Raw genomic sequence first — 6,206 nt, 5'->3', positions numbered from 1 at the left:
AATTAGGTGACCTAGATAACAGAAGTTATCAATAACCTCTTGTGATCCACCTGAGCATTTATTTCCTATGCACTTTTAGAATTCCTTACTTCTGTGCATCTGCCACATACAAAGTCTATTTTCTCTGTTAACTAGCCTGTGTCTCCAATGTATTTACTGCATGTTCATTTATCATATTTATATGCGGTGGTATCAAAAAGTTCCCAGACTAGTTCTGCAGTGCACCAACAGATGGCAGAACAAAGTTGCTTGCACAGTGAGAGCTAGCAGTGACCTTTATGAGGCAATGTGTCGAATGACATCACTGTGTTTACTTCAAAAGTTGTGAAATTTGTGCTTTTGGGATGACATGTATGCTGTAGCCTGCAATTTTGTCATGGACAAGAAGTTGGAACAAAGAGCCAACAAGAAATTTTGCGTTAAAGTTGAAAAGTCTGCTACAGAGACATTGAGCATGCTTTAGCAAGCTTACAACAACAAGGCAATGGGTTGTACACAATGTTTCGAGTGGCATGGGCTCTTCAAAGGTGGAAGAACATCCTTGGAAGATGATAAATGATCTGGAGACCTAGCATAAGCATCATCCCCAGAAATGTGGAGAAAGTTCATCAGCTTGTGCATGAGGATCGTCAGAGAACAATCAATGATATTGCTGATGTTGATAGTCTGTTGTATGGGTTCATGCAGGCAATCCTAACATCTGAATTGAATATTTTGCCTGTCTCTGCCAAGTTGTCCCCACCTGCTGACCACTAAGCAGAAAGAACATCACATCAAAGTTTGTCAAGATCTCTGTCAGCATGCCACTGCTGACCCATTCTTCATGTCAAGGATCATCACCTATAACAAGAGTTGGGTCTACAGGTACGACCCTGAGATGAAGCTGCAGTCATCACAATGGGAGGGTCCTTCATCTTCATTGCAAAAATAGGTATGACAGAGCCACAGCTCAGTCATGAGCATGCTCATAATTTTTTTCAACAACCACGGTATTTTGCTTTGATAATTCAGCTTCCAAGGTCAAACCATCAGTCAAGAGTTCTATTGCAATATTTTAAAACATTTGAAGGAGGACATATGGCAAAAGCAACCGGATTAGTGGAGTGCAAAGAATTGGATTCTTCAGAGCAACAATGCACCCCATCACCAAGCTCTCCTTACTCATGAGTTTCTCGCCAAAAACTACATGGTATCACTTCCTCACCTGCCCTATTCACCAGATTTAGCACCAATGGACTTCCATCTCTTCCCCAAGATGAAAATGCAGCTCAAAAGTCACCATTATAACACCATTGTTGAGATCAAGAGTGAATCACAGAAGGACCTCAACTCATTTATGGAAAACGACATCCAGGTCAGATTCCAAAAATAGCAGAAACCCTGGTACCAGTGTATTGCTGTACAAGGTAACTATTTTGAAGGAGATGATGTTAAAGCTTAGGTAAATAAGTAATTTTTTATTAAGTATAATAACTAGTTCGGGTACTTTTTGATACCACCTGATATATGTTTAAAAAATATACAATAGGCAAAAATTGGTGAACTAAAAAAATCATTTTTTTTAGCTCACTACTCTAAGCTGCTAATACCATATTTATTTCTATATGCAGTTTGCTATCATTGTCATCAAATCATATCAAGAAAGATGCACCAGAGTGATTTCCAGTTGTAATTTTTCCCATATAGACATAAAATATAACAAGTTAGAAAAAATGAGATGAGATTCATGCTTTTTCCCAAAGGTTTTGGTGATATAAGTGAAAAGAAAGAGGTAGAACATAGAATTGTAACAGAGTTGCTTATTTTGTTTGCTAGATGCTTAACTTCTATTATGTTATAGATATTAATAGTTATCTTCACCTCTTCAAAAATATTACTTATGTAAAAAAAATGTTGTACATTTCATGTATCAGTTAATGGCATTTTATTAGAGTAAAAAAAAATCAAGTAAAATATCAATTATTCCAGGAGACTTAGTTGTGGCTGTGTGGTAAGAACTTTGCTTCCCAACCACATGGTTCCAGGTTCAATCCCACTGAGTGGAACTTTAAGTAAGTGTCTTCTACTATAGCCTCAGGCTGACCAAAGCTTTGTGAGTGGATTTGGTAGATAGAAGCTGAAAGAAGCACATCATGTGTGTGTGTGTGTCTTTGTGTTTATCTCCCTTCCATCAGTGTTTAACAACCAGTGTTGGTGTGTTTACAACCCTGTAACTTAGCAGTTTGACAAAAGAGACTGATAGAATAAGTACCAGACTTAAAAAGTAAGTCCTGAAGTCAATTTGTTCAACTAAAAAAAACCCTTCAAAGCTGTGCTCCAGCATGGCAGCAGTCAAATGACTGAAGCGAATAAAAGAACAAAAGAATATATTTTTAAAAGCCTAATGTGTGCAATAGATTGTTTAATCTTTTACTATTCCAGCTGGCCATATCTAGCCAGTATTCAACCAATATCCAGCCAATATCCAACCAGTATCCAACCAATATCCAGTCAAAATATTCTACCTGTTTTAGGTTGAAACTGGTTGAAACCAACCTTTTACTCCTACCCTATGATGTCATTCTAAAAATAAACAATTACATCACCAAAATCTAGAAGCTGCAAGATAATAGATGATTAATTAAAACAATGTGAATAAATAAGCATTACATTTAACAGGGTTAAAATGAATAAAACAACAAGAAAAGAATGAAATAAATGGATTAAAAAGAAAAAAACATGAAATAAAAGAGAATAAGAACAAAGCTAAAATAATAATATATTTATTAATGTACAAAATAGTGATATGTATAAATCTGTTATGTAAAAAAAAAAGCTATGAAAATACTTGGCATTCTTAACAATAGTTAAAAAAATGTGTTAGCAATATGAAAAACAATATTATCAGACCAAAATTCAGTAAGTATTGTGAACGATTTGACAGACAGCTGACATTGTAAAATAAGAAAGAAAATGAAAAGAGATAGGAAGAAAATGTGTTGTAAGGTTTAGAGTAGCAACAGTAATAATAACAATTAGAAGAAAAAAAAAGGTTAAAAAATTTTAAATACATTCATGTGAAACAAGATTAGAATGCATAAATTTTGTTGCTTTTTTTTAAATTTTTTTTTTTAAGACAAGTAAGGCAAAAAACAAAGGCAATTTGTTCTGTTCTGATGGTAGAGAGTAAATATTAACAGAATATAAAATCCAAGAATAGAATTTTTAATAAGTATAATAGCAAAAATTTCACTCTTGGACATAAGGTATTATACTCTGACTAATTAATTATAGTTGGAATTTCAGTCTGTGTCAAGGATTTCCCTTAAGGAATGTTGTCCACTTCTAGACATTCTATTAGCCAGTATTTGCAGGAGTGCTGACTGAGGAATCAACTTGCATTTATTAGTTCCCTAACATCTTTGTGTGTGTGTGTGTGTGTGTGTGTGTGTGATATACAAGGGGTGCTGAAAAGTTCCTGGCTTTGGTTAAAAGAAAATATTGGAGGATCAGTTAATTATGATTTTATACAACATATTCCCCTCTCAGATTCTCACATTTATTGCAGCAGTCCTTCATTCTTTCTAAGCCCTGTAAAAGAACTCAGAAGGTTGGGCCTTCAGTCAGGCCTTTTGTGATACCCTTAAAGCCAGGAACTTTCCAGCCATCTTTTGTATGCATGTATGTATATATATATATATATATATATATATATAATTAATTAAATGTATTTATTCTATCCTAATAAATAATAATTTTGATAGAATAAATGGGTTAATAGAAACCAAGGTAGCAAAGATCACAAAATAACTGTGGTGTAATTCCTGTTGGTGAGGCAGAAACTCCTTGATATTTTGGGTATTTGAGTATATTTTAAAATTTAAGGAATGGAGAAAACGCATGTTATAACTGCATACTTTATTCCGACATATGTTTCGAAGAATTACAATTTATGCGATCCATAGGAATCGGCGATGTTAAAAATGTAAACTTCTCCTCAGGGAAATGCATGGGAATCATCTTACACGTAAGACATTATGACCGAGTATGATAACTATAGTTGGATAATGTTATGACGTGGTTCATATCCCCCTTCCATGCTGGGATGGTGTGTGTGTGTGTGTGTGTGTGTGTGTGTGTGTGTGTGTGTGTGTGTGTGTGTGTGTGTGTGTGTGTGTGTGTGTGTGTGTTTATATATAGTATACTGCACTGTGAAGGTAAGATCAAGAAAAAAGTACTCCATCTGGTGTGAGACAAATGTTATTTAATAACCACAGTATATATTTTTATGACCTACTAATAATTTCATGCTATAAAAACAACTCAGCATTTTATAACACACAAGTGCCATCATGCAAGCAAGTGGACAGGCTCCTGTATCTTGACAGTTACAACTGAGAATAGGCTCTTGATGATGGGGTAGCAGCTATATGATAATTTGATTGAACACTTGTTGAGTCTATTTCTGTACCTGTGAATTATGGGAAAATATTTGTCTAAGAGAGACAGGTATCTTTTGCCTGCTTGGGTTTAGCAATAATTATTCTCCTAAGTTTATTTTTAGATCTGTTTTTGTTTTTTGTATTATTACATGAAGGATTGTAAATTCATTATTAAAACCACTAATGTTGACTATCAGGCTTTTAAACACTATGGGGGAGGATGTGTGACAAGTCTGCTTATGTATGTAGGGAAGTTTCTTGTTGGGCTTACACACACACACATATATACATGGTCTGATCAATAAGTATGCAAACTGTTGCCATAGTAAGGAAGCTAAAGCATGCAGAGTAAAGCCACTCAGCACATATTGACCTTAAACTCTGATGTGTATGTGCACTAAGTTTTAATATTCTAGTTCACTTCCACTGTATACAGCAGTGCTTAGAAGGAACATGTGTAACATGTGATCATCACATTCACCATGACAGAGAAAGTTGAGTAGAGAATCTGCATCAAATTTTGCCAAAAGCTTGGTGATACCTGCTCAGAGGCCTATGCAAAGTTTTCAAAAATTTTTCATTGTTCTCGACACAAGGAGATCTTGTGCAACTGAAACCCGAATGTTTTCTTGGTCAGCTGAAGCAGTTTTGGCACAAACTTGGCAGACACACATCCCATACCCAAATCTTCAGAGGGATAATGGATTGAACTGAACCGTAACTAATCTACACATCTCCTCTGATAACTCATGGATGGAGATTCGATGATTTCCTCTCTCAGTTGCATGCACATTTGTGATGGTTTTCTCAGTTCTGCTGGTTGCAGGTCTCCCAGAACATTCAATATTGACATTTTTTTCGGCCATTTTGGAAACGTCTGAACTACTTGGACACTTGTGTGCAGCTCATACACCCCTCTTCAAACACTTTCTGCCAACTTTGTGTGGGCCTCTGAGTAGGTATCATCTTGATAACTTTCTTTGTCATGGTCAATGCGACGATCACACACTACACACCTTCCATCCAAGCACTGCTGTAAACAGCAGAAGTGAACTAGAACGTTAAAACTTAGTGTGCATGCACAGCAGAGTGCAAGGTCAATGTCTGCCAAGTGGCTTCAATCTGCATGCTTCATTATTATAGTAACAGTCCGGATACTTATTGATCAGATCGCATATATTTTAATATATATATATTTTAATATATATATATTTTAATATATATATATATATTTAAAAACGTTGACACACTCAATTACTAAGAGCTTAAATACTGGACTTTGTACTTTTGACCTTCATATTGTCAAAGCAAAAAGATTATATCCAATGATACCAAAAGCAACAAAAATAATGTAATACCTAGTACCTAGCTAACAAAAAGAAACACCAACAGGCTTGTTTAGAAAGTTCTACATGCATTAATAAATTCTAAAATGTAACATAACCCCAAATATAATCAATAAATTTTTTTCCAAAACACCTTTTCATAAAAACCTAACTATAACCCCACTCAAACCCAAAGATTATTATTAACTCAACAGAGACTATATAAAGGCAAAACTAACTCCAAGGCATCGCAGTCTGATGATGGTTTAGCTGGCAGAAACTTTGAAGTTACTGTCAACATTCTTGTATACGAATAATAAATTTGTACTCTTCAAAAGTATAGAGTAGCCCTTCAGATTAATGTAAAATTGTTTTTATTATAACTGAACATAAAAAAAACATTAATATTAGTGTGTATATATATATATATATATATATATATATATATATATATATATAT

The sequence above is a fragment of the Octopus bimaculoides genome, chromosome 4, assembly GCF_001194135.2.
Source record: "Octopus bimaculoides isolate UCB-OBI-ISO-001 chromosome 4, ASM119413v2, whole genome shotgun sequence".
NCBI classification, from domain to species: Eukaryota; Metazoa; Mollusca; class Cephalopoda; order Octopoda; family Octopodidae; genus Octopus; species Octopus bimaculoides.
The sequence above is the reverse complement of the archived record's forward strand: the minus strand, read 5'-3'. Positions refer to the sequence as shown.